This window comes from Alexandromys fortis, unplaced genomic scaffold (genome assembly GCF_014885135.2).
Source record: "Alexandromys fortis isolate MF-2015 unplaced genomic scaffold, M_Fortis_MF-2015_v1.1 scaffold_30, whole genome shotgun sequence".
NCBI lineage: Eukaryota > Metazoa > Chordata > Mammalia > Rodentia > Cricetidae > Alexandromys > Alexandromys fortis.
Window position 1 is genome coordinate 10,250,263 of NW_026067922.1, and position 15,860 is coordinate 10,266,122.

Consider the following 15,860-nt stretch of genomic DNA (forward strand, 5'->3'; position numbering starts at 1 on the left):
AAAAAGAAAAGGAGGAGGAGGAGGAGGAGGAGGAGGAGGAGGAGGAGGAGGAGGAGGAGGAGGAGAAAGAGACAGAGAAGGGGGGAAGCAGAGAAGTGGGGAGAGAGGCAGAAGCGAAGCTGCCTCTCCGAGAGGAAGATGGAAAAAAAAAAGCTGGAGGGAACTATCTTGAGGCAGATTCTTTCAGTTGTGACAGAGATGCAGTGCCTATCCAGACTGACCTTGCCCGAAACTCAAAGAGCTGGAGATAGAGAGATTTAAGCATAAAATTCCATCCACCTTAAGAAAATACCTAGCAGGCAGGAGGGGAGGGAAACACATTACTGCCACCAGGGATGATAGCTGTGGATTTTCCAGAGAAGTACAAGTTTGAAAAGGAGAATTCCAAGCCCTAGCAGAATACAATGTAAAGCAAACCATGATGCCATGCAACAGCCTCTGTATTTGAAACTACCATCTAGACAGCATAGTTAAAATTAAACCCACATCATCCGTTTCTTTTCCCTTGGACTCTAGGTAGTTCTTTGGATCACACTCCTGGTCCCACTGACTTCAACTGGTGGCTTGGGACTCATTACTGGTGAACCTCGAACCATATGTCTCACACCGAAGCAGCCACTGGTGTGGGGGAGGGCAATGGGTGTCACCAACGTGTCAAGGCCCAAGGTTGAATCAGCAAAGAGTTCTGATCCATTTTCTCAGGTGTAGACATAAAGCCCAGACAGGCAGCATGACTCCTATCCCTCAAACTAGAAAGCCAGGGTCTAACATCTGTTCTGGTGGTTTCATTCTGAAGTGTCCCACCAGCCACCAGCGCTTTGATTTTCTTTGCAGTTCCTCGGCTTCTAATTTGTTTAGTTCTTCTTTGCATTCCTTCATCCACGAACTTCTACAAACCACCTTCCTTTCTTCCTTCCTTCTTTCTTTCTTTCTTTCTTTCTTTCTTTCTTTCTTTCTTTCTTGTTTTTTCATTTGTTTGTTTTTCAAGATGGTTTCTCTATAGCTTTGGGAGCTAGCTCTTATAGACCAGGCTGACCTCGAACTCAGAGATTTACCTGCCTCTGCCTCCCGAGTGCTGGGATTAAAGGCATGGGCCACCATGGTCTGGTGAAACTCACATTTCTTGAGAGTTTGCACTCACAGGTGGTATCTACTGTCTCACCCAGAAGAGAGGGCCTTCACCCAGAGTTCCCTATCCCACATATTTGGTATTCAGTTCCTTGGGGAAGAGACCCAGGATTGTTATAATGGACATTCAAATTTTTAATATGCATTCTTTTAAGAATTGGAGGTCACCAATCATCAGACTTGGGCAAGGTTTTCAGAGGACCTTCATTTAACACATGGACTAACAGAGAGCTCCGCAGACTGCATGAACAAACCACAAGATTCTCAGCTGGGCAGGACCTTTCTAGACCTCCCTAAAAGCCAGCAAGGCAGACTGTCCCTCTCAGAGATAGTGTCACTTCTTGCTTCTTTCATAGTTTTAATGCCCCAAGATCCTGAGCTGTCAGATGTCATCTCTCCCTATCCTCAGAAAGAGCAGTAGGAAGTGGGGACAAAGACAAGTGGGGCTTAGACCTCTACCCCCCACATCTATGTTCCTGCCACTCAGTTCCTGGGTAGGCTTGAAATAGTTATTTGTGAGAGAAATGCTGGGGTGGGGGGTGGGAAGCTATTCACATAACAACAGCTTTGCTGAGATGTAATTCACATAATCATGCAAGTACTAGTAAATTTTGAGGGTTCAAAATAAACTTGGTTCATGCTGGGCAAATGCTATACCGCAAAGATATGAACCCAGCCTCTGATTTGTTTCTTCAGTGACTGAGATGTGTACTTCTGCCAAATTACATGACTCTAAGTCCTCTCTCCCCTCTACCTCTTCTTTCTTTCTTTCTTTCTTTCTTTCTTTCTTTCTTTCTTTCTTTCTTTCTTTCTTTCTTTCTTTCTTTCTTTCTTTTCTCTAACGCTGGGTCCCTCTAGCTTTTGGAATGAGTAGCCCTGACCTTCTCTTGCTTGTTCAAGCAGTGTGGGGCAGGAAGGGGAAGGGTGGAGGAGAGTTCCCACCCTTTCCTGCATAACAACGTGGGCCTCAAAAGTACCCCAGCTACCCAAACAGCCAACAAAAGGAACAGTGTCTTCATGTGACTTGTGCTGCTCTCTGCCGGGTTCCTCACTTGAAATCATCTTTTAGATCTTTCAATTACACTGTGATTTTTTTTCTTCTTTCAACAAGGCAAAATTGCCTCATTATTTGCAAGAGTGTATCAATAATACAAAAATAGCACGCTGCAGAAAGCCGCATCAATTAATACCCACATCTTTTTCGGCTCCAGACAATGATTGCTAAAAAGAACCATTTCCACTAATTTAACATATTATCTGCCACGTGAAGTTCCTTTCCTGCATCTGGGGAGGAGAGAAGCACTCAGATTGGTTGGGGCAGTCTGGGAGCCTTTTATTTGGACCCTGTATTGTTGTTATTTTTTTTAAATAGCCCTGTTTATCATATTTCAAGGGGCTCCCGACCAAAACCATAGCAAGCTGCCAGCTGATGAATCACTGACAGTGCAGGCTGCAGACAGCTAGAGCTGCCTACACCTTCAGGGAAGGGGGCAGGGTAGAGGAACTCTCTATCTCTCTCTCTCTCTCTCTCTCTCTCTCTCTCTCTCTCTCTCTCTCTCTCTCTCTCTCTCTCTCTCTCCCTTGAGGCCCCGTTGACCCCCTAGCTTGAACTATTCAGGACCTGCTTTCTCATCCACACACTGCAAAGAAGCTTCACCCCTAGATAGACGTCCCTAGAGCTGTGAACCAGCGCAGACCAGCGCAGACCAGCCTTGCTATGTTTCTCAATAGATGAAGGCAAACCTCAACCCTGGTGTTCCCACAGGAGTGCACACAGGCCAGAGGATGCTATCCTGATATGTCAATTCTCCCTCCTTCTTCCCCTTCCTTTAGAATTCAAACTCTCTCTCTCCCTCTCCCTCTCTCTGTCTCTCTGTCTCTCTGTCTCTCTGTCTCTCTGTCTCTCTGTCTCTCTCTCTCTCTCTCTCTCTCTCTCTCTCTCTCTCTCTGTGTGTGTGTGTGGAGAGAGAGAAAGAGAGAGAGAGAGAGAGAGAGAATAGCAAAGTCACTTGCATCCCTAGTTCATGTTTCTTCCGCCTGCCTGCTGGGCAGGCTCAGATTTCCCTGAATGAAGACTCTCCTCTCCAACCAGAAAGGCCTAAGGCAAGCTCAGAGTGGGAATCAAGATGACTCATGACTCATTCTAAACAAGGGAGAAAGGAAGAGAGGTTTTTTTTTTTTTTTCCTACAGTGAGGAAGGCAATTTAGTGTTAATTGTTAAAAGAACTCTTGATGCTACTTCAGGAAGTTAGCCTCTTCCATATCTTCATTCTGAGGCTGTCTTAGGACGGGACCACCTACCAACATGACCAGAAGAGAAAGTGAACCACAGAGCAGGATGGATCACGTAGAAAGTAAAGGAGAATAGGGGCTGGGGAGGTGCTTGTCCGCTCGCATCAGGAACTGAGGTTGGACCCCAGCATCAGCATAGAACATCAGGCTCAGAGATACACATCTGTAACCTCAGGGCTGGGAAGGCTGAGGAGGCAGGTCCCTGAAACCCACTGACCAGTAAGCCTAGCTGAATTGATGTACTTAGGTGCAGTGAGAGACCCTGTTTCAAAAAGTAAGGCAGGCGTTGCTTAGCAGTTAAGAGCACTCTGGAAGACAACCAGGGGTTCAGGTTCTCAGTCCCCACATGGTAGCTAACAGCTGCCTGTGACTCCAGTTCCAAGGAATATGGTGCCTTCTTTCATGTGCTGAGCATGTGTACATGCACAAAAGATAAACTTAAAAATAAAAGTCAGGCGGAGAGCATTTGAGAAAGACACCCACTGTTGACCTCAAACCCAGGAACAAACCCAGGAAGGATGCTTTACTCGTGGGCGGTGTTTCTATGGTAAACAGCTTGCTGAGTACATGGAGACCCCTGTGGGTACATAGGAAGGCCCAAGAGCTACCTCTTTAGCTGTGCAGAACTTAGTTTTCTTTCCCAAAAGCCTTCGAATGAGTTCTGTTTTAGCATCTCCAGCCAGGGAGGCAGGCAGGGTGGTTGGGAGGATCCCTGAGGGTTGAGGAGAATAGCCTCACTGGCCCACATAAAAGGATGGGCAGGTGAGCAAGCATGTGTGCCCGCCCCTCCCCCTCCCACAATGTGTGTTCCTAAGGAAGGCTGGTCTTGGCTAAGAGGTCAAGGAATGGAGAGTCTGGGGTCAGGAGGCTGAGCGAGATCAGGAAGCTGTGAAATCAGACCAGTCCTGAGGATGACTCAGAGAGCTCAATACTAGACGCTTTGGTCCCCACAAAGAAACTGAAGGCTGGCTGGTGGTGGATCTTTACCAAGAAGCCCATGGCTACTTGTGCCCTCTCCAGATGCCTTTGGCTAAGGAGGAGAAGGGGAAGCAGGGCAACCCACAGAGACCTGCTCCGAGGTAATGAGCGGAAATAGAAAATGTAATTAACATGTCTGCCCTGAGAAAGGAGAGCTAACTCTATTACCCTCGGCCTCCCTGCTTCCATTATGAATGATTGCGTTTCAATTATGATCCCCAAAGTATTTCCTTCAGGAAATATGTCAGGGTTCCGCAATAGGAAAGAAGGAAATGGAGCCATGAAAGTTTAATTTATTGTGGTGACTGCATTTTAAAAAGGAGAAAGAACAGGACTGCTGAGGACTGGAGACAAATACAGCACGGGCTCACCTCCTGTGAACAGGGAGTGCTTGTGGAAAAGAAGCCCGGCCTGACTGGAATCTGGTCTGATGACAAAGGATGGCAATGGAGAGGGGACCTCCACACCCTCCAAGACACCATGTGTACTCTGAATCTTACTAGCCTGCTTTGTGGGCCCTTTGAGACATTCAGGAAGGAGAGCACTTGGTTAGCCGGTGACCATTGGTCTGGCCCCAGCACCCTACAGGAAACCGGGCTGGATGTGTAAGGTGTGTCCAGTGCCCTCTGAAATCTCAGAGTGTACTAACGGTAAAGAACTGGCAGCTAAAACGGCCGGGATAGAAACTGAACGAAAGGGCTCCCTCCTACAGCAATCAATAGGTGGGGAGTCAGCCGAGGAAATCAATAGGTTACCAGGCTTCTGACTCATGCTGGTCAATGGTCCTCTCAGGGGAGACATCACCTCCCATCACCTCCACAGACTGCAGAGGGGCTAGAGACTCCTCCAATGCTGCATTCATTCATTTATTCATTCATTCATTGATGCTCCCACTCTAAGTGGAGCTGGCAATTCCATCAAGAATAAGCCCCACCTGCACCCTGAGGACAAAACAGGCTGCTGCAGGAGATGTAATCAGGAAGTCAAGATAAATAAGGAGGCGGCTAAACCAGAGGCTAAACCAATGGAGCTTCTGGGATCTTGGCTACAGTGGCTCAGGGGATTCTCCACAGGAGAAAAGCAGGTTTCTGACAGAGAGGGAGGCCTCCTCAGCAATTCTTAGGGAGGCTAGCAGGTTTCCTGGGGGATAAATGGGAACAGGGTCCTGCAGGGAAGCCAGAGACTTCATGCTTTCAGGCTGCCTGAATTGCAGTCCGGAGGGGCAGGAGAGAGACTTGAGTGTCAGTCAGGTTGAGGGGTGGGAGGGGTAGAGGGCAGGGAGCATGGATTTAACCTGGACTGTACTGGAATTCTCAGGGAAGACTTCCTTCAGCATGAGGGTGGTATTAGGAAACTACATGAGGAAGAGGACTTACTCGCGGAAGCCAGCTGACTGGAGGGACAGAGCCTAAAATCTGGAGTCCCACAGGAGGCCAGCATCAGGCAAGAGGGATGTTCCAGGGCTGAGCAAGGGAGTGGGAGAATAGCCCTAAAGAGGGTGTCCCAGGGACTTTGCTGAAGGTCAGGGAAGGTCAATGGAATATGTGCTGAGCTTTGGCTCACAAGCACAGTCTGCTACAATCCACACTTCGATGCAAACACCTAGAGCATGATGGGATTGGGGATCCATTATTTACTTCTAAAGCAGGAACTGACTCATTAGGACCTTACCCTATCTGTTGTATCAATGTACATTACCTTATTCAATCCCCAAGACAGTTCTGCAAAGCCACGAGCAGACAAGAAAGCTGCTGCGTCTAGCCCTCTGGGTCAAGATCAAATGTAAAGACAAGAAAACCAAAGGAGGGGTTGGAGGGATGACTCAGTGGTTAAAAGCACTGTTTTTTTTTTCCCCCCAGAGGACCCCAGCACCTACATACAAGCTCCTACAAGTTCAATTCCCAGCACCTACATACAAGCTCACAACTGCCTGTAACACCTGTCCCTCTTATGGCCTCTGAGGGAACTAGGCAGCAGACTTGTACATCCGTACACATAAGACTGAATAAATAAATATAATAAAATAATATAAACAAGAATGGAGTGAGCCACCACACCTCACAATTATTTAAAAATGGAAAGAAAGCCAAACAAAGTTCAAGTTTGTTTAAAAAAAAAAATAGCTCCCATACCCACATGGTAGGGATGGTAACCCCAGCACCTGGGAGTTAGAGGCAGGAGAATCAGGAGTTCAAGATTATTCACACTACACAGAGTTTGAAGCCAGGTATGGTGGTACACACCTTTAATCCCAGCACTCAGAAAGTAGAGGCAGGCGGATCTCTGTGAGTTCAAAGCCAGCTTGACCTACAGAGTGAGTTCCAGGACAGCCAGGGGTACACAGAATTTGAAGCCAGCCTGGACTACACAAGATCCTTATCAAAACCACCACAACAAAAAGATGTTACATTCCATTAATTCTGGAGTTAAAAACAGAACTTCTGTCTTTTAAAATTTAAAGCCAGGGTGTATTTCCTGTCTTCACTCCTGATGCCCTCCTCTTTCCTCCTCCTCTGCTCCCCTGTCCCTTCTTTCTCTTTACAAGGAGTTTCTTAGGAGCCAGAACAAACAGGAGATCTTAAAGATGAGGTGTGTTGACATAGTCAGGATCTCTGCCAAGCAGAAGAGAAACACAAGCCTGCTGTCAGGAAAGAAGGGCTGGGCCTGGTAACTTCTGATCTGTAGCACAGGAAATGTCTCCCCACCTTCTCCCCTCCTCCCCCTCCCTCCTGCCCCAGGTCTCCCAGGAGGCTATGCAAAGAAAGTAGCACTTTCTGGGAGAGCAAAGAACAATTTCCCAGCCTCACAGGAGAAACACCCACCCGGATCCTGCAATAATTCCACTATTGCTCCTTCCTTGATTTGCTGCCTACAGATTTTCCTGGTGGCCATCAAAGCCTCTTTTCCTGATGACTCTCTGCTCACCTCACTTCGACCTTATCTGGCTCATTCCCAGCCCACACAGGACTCAGCACAAGGCCACAAGGGTGCAGGTGTCCTGTGCAGAGGAGAGCCACCTGAAATTTAGGAACCAGCCTGCACTCTCCTTCAGAGATAGGGGGTTCAGCCTTGAACAGGAACAATGGAATAGTCTAGTTCCTGTCCCAACAGCAGCTCGGGTCACTCACTCTGTGCAGAGGGGAAGCGGCCGGCCATATAAAAAGACTCTGATAAACAACTAAGTCACCATTCACAAGAAACTCTAATCTTAGTACAGTTCAAGGGAAAGACAGACAAACAAACAACACTTCCAGAACACACTCAGGACTCAAGCCTCCAGCCAGACACTCTTAGGATTATATTTTTTTTTCTAAATACTGTCACCCAAAAAGTTCAAGTCAGAAAGTCTCTGTCCCCTTGGCAACCCCAGCATATCAGTAATAATAGAAAATGAACAATTGTAAAATAAGTAGTAAAAAAAAATAATAATAGTAAAAATAGCTACAATTTAGGGTAGCCTATTAAGTTCTTAACATTTATATTGTTTTATTTTAAACATTACCCATCTCTTCATGAAATCCATATAGCATTATCACAGCAAAAGAAATGAAAAGGTTAAATTAATTGAAGTCATGCTGTTAATAAGAATCAAGTCAGCTGGGAGGTGGTAGCGCACGCCTTTAATCCCAGCATTCAAGAGGCAGAGGTAGATGGATCTCTGTGAGTTTGAGGCCAGCCTGGTCTAAAAAATAAGTTCCAGGACAGCCAGAGCTACACAGAGAAATTCTGCCTCAGAAAACCAAAAATAAAAAAAGGAACATCAACTCATAATCAGGATGCTATCTACCCACGTTTTCAGATTTACCTCCTCTTTTTTTCTCTCTCTCCTGCACGCGCTCTCTCTCTCTCTCTCTCTCCTTTCCAACTACAAAAACTGTTTCTAAAGTTGAAGGTTTGTTTATTTCTGAATCTTTTACATCTCAAAGCATCTCAAATATTTGAATATCTTACGTAACAAATATTGATTAACGTGCTGAGGGAGACAGTGAGTTTTTTGTTTGTTTTTAGTGCAGTGAAAACCCTGACCTTTCTTTCAAGAACCCCCATATATGTAAATGAGGTTTTCAGAAAATGCTGTATTGTAAATGGGATTTTGATACCCACTTGAGATTCAGGTGATGGAAAGCATTTTTGCTAATGTAAAGCATTGTCTCCTCTTCCCTAAGAAGCTCAGTGATAGGCCTGTGCCTTTCCTTCACAATCACCCTCCTCCCTTTCCTATACAAGCTGTTGCTCTAGGAAGAACTACTGGTCAACCTTCCATTCTGCACCGGGAACAGAATAGACTCGGGAGGGACATTTTCAACTGTCACAAAGGGCTCTGGGTTGCTAAAGCTTTGTTTCACTGATAGTTGGAGTACTTTTGCCTCTGCCATTTTCTGTGTTTTGTCTAACTGTCCAGAGAACAGAAAGAAGACCTTGCAAGTGACCCAGTTTTGGTTCATTCTACTGATGACTGGGACAAGATGATAATAACAAGATTTCTTCTTATGTCTTGGGACACTTTGTTCTCCTGTGGCTCCCACTACCATTCTGCACCAGCCCCTCTAGATACAAATGATGACTGAATCCTTACAGCAACTTAGACTTAAATCGTTTTCCAATTCTAATAATAATCTATGAATATCTTTAGAGGAATATTTAAAAAGCAATGAACTAACAATTGGCTTCTATATAGTATTATAGAATTGCTAAGTTGCTTCCTCATTCAAATTCCTACTTGATGCTATTTTCATTATACACACAACATGGCAATTATAGTTGAACAGCCTAGAGACAGATTAACTGGTGTTGTGTACCCATGTGTCATTAACTTTACTCTGTGGTTTTGGTAAACTGTCTAATTTGTCTGTGCCTCCGAATATTGTCAACTGAATGAGGTGAAGATGTGCTCCGAGGCTTGGATAAATTCTCACCTATGATACATACCTAGTATCATTATCCAAACCTGACCAATTTTTTTTTAATTTTTTTTTTACTGAGCCAGGCGGTGGTGGTGCACGCCTTTAATCCCAGCACTCAGGAGGCAGAGGCAGGTGGATCTCTGTGAGTTCGAGACCAGCCTGGTCTACAAGAGCTAGTTCCAGGACAGGAACCAAAAGCTACGGAGAAACCCTGTCTCAAAAATCAAAAAAAAAATTTTTTTTTTACTGACCACTTTTCTTATGACTGTATTGTTCATATGCCTGTCTTGCTCCTAGAATGTGATCTTGATGTAGACAAGGACCTTGCCTGAATGTCTTGGCCCCTTATATTTCCAGCCTCTAGTGCAGTGGTACCTTGGATATAAACTAAATAGAAAGCCAATAAATAGGTCTGCGAATGGCTTAGGTTCTGGTTTTAGTCACTCACTCAATTTTTACTCAGTCCTGTTCTGGACAAAGTAAAACAGTAAAATTGTCCTTGGATTTAGGTTGATTGGTTATGTTTCAGGGACATAGATGTCTATATTGTTTGGTTTGAGTCTTGTGTAGCAATGATGTCAAGAGTTGATCCCCCAGGTAGCTAATGATTCTACAGTTTGGGCTTCAGAATGATGAAGACAAAACCCAAATGGCCACACTCTGAAGCAGAATCCTTATCCAGTAGAACTCTCACATCCAAGGGAGCAATCTGGTGCCAAATTGCTTTCATGGAGTCAAAGAAGACATTTTCCAGAATACTGTTGCTTGGAAGTGAGTGAAATTGCTTATATATATAGAAAATCAAAAAAAATGTATCTGTTGTCCATAAACTCTAGGGAAGCCTGTGCTCCTCCTAGACCACTTACAAGGACATTGACCTGCAGACACTTTAGAAGAGGAGCAGGTACTAGGGGGATGGTTTATTATTGGACCTTTGTGGCAGTAGTAGACAGACACTCATTAGCAAGTAACTTAGGGGGTTTCATTTTTCTCATTTTAAATAAGCATGTCATCTAGAATAAAGTTGGTCACAAAAAATATAAAATTCAGCTCAAACATGTGTGTGTGTGTGTGTGTGTGTGTGTGTGTGTGTGTGTGTGTGTGTGTGTATACCAAAGGAAAATGTCAGGTGCCATCCCTTTGGCATTGTTCATCTTGAGGCAGGGTCTCTCACTTGCTTAGAACTCGGTAATTGGACTAGAGAGATGGCCATTGAGCCCCAGTGATATACACATTGCTGGCTGCCAGTGGTAGGGTTACACATTCATACCCTGCACCCCTATTCTTAAAGGTGAGTTCTTAGGTCCTTTTGCTTGCAAAGCAAGGACTTTTTTTGCGAAGCTTAAACTTAAAAGAAGGCAGACATACGATGTGCTTCTGGCAATACCAGGTCTGATTCATGTCCGGTCTATTCATGCTGCCTTTTTAAAGCCCTCACTTGTCTGATTATTTGTGTGTGGTCCAGAGAATCAAGTCCAACGCTTTACTTTTGCAAGGCAAGTATCCTTGGAGCTCCATAGCCAATCCTTTCCTTTTGTGACTTGCACATATTTCACTTAACATGTAACATTTGTACTTATCCACAAGGTACAAAATCAAAACTATATATATGTGTGTGTGTGTGTGTGTGTGTACATATATATTATATAAAAAGTTGTAAATATGTATATATATATGCACACATGATATGTGATGATCAAATCAGGATAATTAATATTTCCATATCTTCAAATATTTCTATGTTTGGCAACTTCATACACTTCTGAATTATTTAAAATGTGTTTTCCATCAATCCCATAGATATTGTGCTCCTGTGCATATAGAATTTTCCTCAAATGCATTTTCTGTTATCCTCCCTCTCATGCCCCCATCTTTACTCTAGTCACCTCAATTCGAGAAAGCCATACCTTCACAGTAGCAACTTCATGTTTTATGATGGCTATCACATGCAAAAGGCATATGTTCACTGTGCACCCTGCGAAAGCCAAGGTCCTACAGCTATCCCTGGCATCCTCAAAAGGCCTCCAGAGTCACTATGTCCAGATTCTTATTGCTAAAAAACGATCCCCGGGCGGGTTGGCGGAGCCCGCCATGAGAAAGCGGCTACAGGAGGGCATGCGCAGCGCCCATGGTGGCGGCAGGTAACAGACATGTAAACACAGGAAATAGCCATAAGTATTTATTAAGGAAGAGGGAGAAAGAAAGAAAAAAGAGATAAAAGGAGAGAGGAGAGATAAAAAAAGGAGAGAGACAGAGAAAACGTGTGCGCACGCCAAGGAAGCAGAAAGAGGAAGGGTCCCAAGATGGCGATGGGTAGGTCAGAGGTTATTGGAGTGGGCGTGGCTAGGGCAGGGACCAAAAGAATAACACAGATAGCTGGGGTTAGCACCTGCCCTGACATTTTTGTTTGTCTTTGTTGTTGTTGTTGATGATGATGTACCAGGAATTGAACTCATGGCCTCACATATGCTAGGCACGTACTCTACCAATGACTTAGATCCCCTGCTCAGGCTTTGAGCTGTTTGTTGACTTCGTCTCAATTCTACCCTGTGTTCTCTGTCATTGCTTATTCACTTAGCAAATATGTGGGGAGCTTTCCTGCCAGGAACTATTAGTACAAGCAGGAATCTTATTGAATGAGGTAGAAATAGAGTTTACATATGCTCTCCTCCAAATAATATAGATAAATAGGTTATGGAGATGAGGATATAATTACATATATAGAAACATAATGGGTATTGCTTATAGAGGCCAGTGCCAGGAAGTACACCAGATGTATTTTTATTCAATCTCTAAAGAATCTTGCAAGGTAAGTGTGGCGTGTCTACATTTCAGCATGGGGAAAAGCTGGAGCATAGGAACGGTGAGTACTTTACTGGGCGCCCATAACAAGCCAATGTGGACGGTTACATTTCTAAGTTTTGTTTGTCCTTTATTTGATATGTGAGCTGCCCTCCACGCAAAGACATAGCCCCTGGCTCTTCAGAGGGATTGTGATTCCCATGCCAGATGATGTTAGGATCAACCAGCTGCTTATTAATTTCATTGTAAGGATTTAGTTAAACCCTCGGTGCATTTTGGGTTAAAGATAATATGCTTAGAAGTACATGTATTAATCAATTTTCCAAAAGCAACATTGCCCTCATCTGTAGATACTGTTTCCTTTTGGAAGTCTTTGACAAACTCATACATGTATATAAAACATTCTGCATGCTCTCCCCACCTACCCCCTTCTATCTCCCTCACTGCGCTCTCTCTCCTCCCTTCAAGTCCCTTCCCTACATTCCCTCTGCTTTGTGCCCCACTGCTTGTACCCAGGGCTGTCCCTGGATCTGCACATTTGGAAATATTTATGAAAAAATGATTGCTTCACTGTTGGCATAACAACTGAAGGCAGTGACTAACCTTCCCCCAGAATCCACCAGTGCCAACAGTTCACGAGGGATGGCTAGGGCTCCAGGAGCTCTTCCTAGGTCTGGCCTGTGATTGGCTGTTGACAGGCCCAGTCTTGTGCAGGAGACTGCAGCTGCTGTGAGATTATGTTTGCCATGGCTGTGTCACATCCTGAAGATAGCCTGGCCCCGCCCTTCTCCCTATCTCCTGGCTCTTGCCTTCTTTCCCCTCCCTCTTCTACAATGTTCTCTGAATCTCAGAGTAGGTAATATAAATGTTTAGGACATCAATTCACCTCAGCACATTAAGCAGCCATGATTACTGCAATGACTCCATTGACTTTGTCTTCTAGACCATAATTCTGAAGTGGGAGATGTCACTGTTTTCATAGTCTTCCTGTGGCAAACCCCGAGACTGCATGACTAGTCTGTCTATTTTAATTTCTATGATGGCATGAAGGCTTATATTGATTCATTCAATCTCACTTTCCTTTTGAAGGGAAAATTAAGAAGGGAGAGATTTTGCCGAGACCTGCCTGGGTTCCTTCATGTCTAACTCAGAAATGAACTGCTTCTCCCAGAGAAGTAGATCATTGCTTCTCCACAGCATGTTGCCACAGGAAATAAGCCTTCTTTCTCACTGGCCTGCCTCAGAAATGCCCATAGAGCCTGACTTTGTGTTGCTTAGATATTCAAATTACATCAGCCTAGGAGGCATTTGGACCCCTGCAGAGTAGAGATAATTGGCTTGTTCCCTCCTTTTCCAGAATACAGGATCAGAGTCCAAGCTGGGCCAGAAGGCTAACTCAATATTGTCCTTAGCTAATGCTAGGCAACTCTTGAATGCTGAACAATAATCTCCTTTACCCTATTATTTCTTTTTTTGCCTTAAACTCACTACATGACTGAGAATGATGACCTCAAATTTTGGCCCCTCCTTGCCTTTTCCCTTCAGTGTATTGGCATCACAACCATACACTACCAACCCTGGTTTAATTTGGTGGTGGAACTCAAACTCATGATTTCTTGCATGCTATGCAAGGATGCTACCTCCTGAGATAGATTCCCAGGGCCTTTTTTTCCCTTTTATTGATTTTAAACAGAAAGACAAGACCATTTTTCCTCTATCAATTTGAGTAGAATAATTATGAATTAATAATAAAAATACTAAGCAATGTATAAGACCCACCACTATGCACCAGGCTTTCCCCCACTGTCCTCTGTACTATTTAAAGTCAGCTTGCATTTTGCGCAGAAAGGTAATGTTGTTAAGCCAAGGCCCCACAATAACCACAGCGGCTGGATTTTTAACCCTGGTTATCTGCCTATGTGCAGCTTCTCCTTACCGTGGCTAGCCACAGGCATTTGTTAGGTTACATTAGGAAAAATTATTATAGTCTTGTAAGCCTTAAAAAATGTGTTTATCTATTTCTGTCTCCCATCTGGGAACTGAGGAGGGTCTAGAAGCAGGGAAGCTTGGGGAGCCAAGAAGTTCAGAGAGAAGATAATTGAATTTCAGGTTGCTGTGAAAGAAATATTTTCCAATAAAGTACAATGATTCTATTCTCTTGAAAAAGAACCCGAAAGCCCAGCATCTATGGGAATGTTCACTTAGGTCACAATAGAGCCCTGGTTCTTGGTCCTCAGGTTCAGGCCTTGGTGTGCACACCCAACAATGTACTAACAGTTTTCATCGAGCAAGTTGCTTAACCTCTTCAAGAATTTGTTTCCTCCTATTTAAAAAAAAGTGGTACCTACACACAACTATTTTTATGATGAGGAACCAAGGACTTCCTGCTTGTCATTAGCCATGCATGTGGCTCCTGCGTGTGGCTCACTGTGCACACACTAAACTTTCAGTGGTTTCTCTCCACAGTCGGTGTTTCATAGAGAAAGGTTGAACTGCCAATAGAGGAAGCCAGTGTGCACAGAGTGGGCACCACACACACAAGCCGTTCATTATCCTTTGATACTGTGTCATTAACAGATTTCATTAAACTGAAATTTTATTTGGGGGAGAGGGAGACATGTGTTCGATACATGTATGGAGGTCCAGGGACAATTCCATCATGTGGCTTCCGGGGATGGAATTTGGATCTTAGACTTGAAGGCAGGTGCTTTTACTAAACTACCTTGCCAGCCCTAGCATCATGAACTCAGAGATGATCTTCCTTGGCTTTGAATTATCAGGTCATGCATTGATAAATGTACGTTATGTCATCAGACTCATATGCTAGACACTTGTACATTTAACTCCTTTTAATCTAGTATTATTTATGATAATTTATGATCATTCTCTTGTATATTTTTTCTTTTATTTATTTTCTTCCTTCCTGTTTCCAAACATAAATTTTAGCAGATACTCAAATACTCCCTGCTGTTTCTAATTAGTTGGACAAAAACAAAACAGAAAAACCATATATCCTGGTAAGTTAATTCTGATGTTTAGTTTATATAGCCAAGTCTAGTCTACTTCTTCAGAAAAAAAAAAAGCTCATGGTTTAAAGAGCATAAAATTAAATAATTTTTTCTTCTTTTTTAATAGATGGCTATAGGAAATAAGATTAGAGAATTGCACATTCCAGATTGGTGTTAAGCCCTGCAGTGTCTTCCAGTCTTGGCTGGGAGGGCTAGTTCCTGGGTATGGCTAACTTCCCACATGTATCAGAATAAGAAAATAGGGCCTGACATAAAAGCACCCAAAGTCAGTCCTTCCTTGGTGAATCAGTGAGAAGGAACCAGAGAAATGGTGGAGAACATCAGGGGCCCTTCCTGCCTCTGGATGCCCACAGTGACCCCAAATGCAGCACAGTTGTGGAATGTGTATTTGTCATGGGCGAGGCCCTAGGTTCTATCCTCAGCACTGCAAATGCAAAAAAGAAGTCCCAGGGAGCTTCTCATATCACTTACTAAGACTCGTCAAGATCTGGATCTGTCTGCATTGAAAAACACACACACACAAACACACACACACACACACACACACACACACACACACTCTTTTCTTCACTAGCTCGTGTGACCTGGGACTATCTCTACATAAGCTGCCATCTGGTCACGTTTTCCACATCTGGAGAACCTTCTCATTTAACCTGTATAACATGAACCCTTGTTATTTAATCCTCAAACTGCACGTTAGTCTAGCAGTCGGGTCTTTTGTTTGCTA

At 44.1% G+C, this 15,860-nt stretch overlaps 1 long non-coding RNA gene across 1 annotated transcript in view; it reads right to left on the bottom strand.

Annotated features, from left to right (window-relative positions):
* Positions 1–8,255, bottom strand: part of LOC126501326 (uncharacterized) — a 40,303-nt gene extending 32,048 nt beyond the window's left edge. The window contains exon 1 of the long non-coding RNA XR_007591642.1: positions 8,204–8,255. This is a non-coding gene — a long non-coding RNA (uncharacterized lncRNA). The remainder of the gene's footprint in view (positions 1–8,203) is intronic.
* Between the last annotated feature and the right edge of the window lie 7,605 nt (positions 8,256–15,860).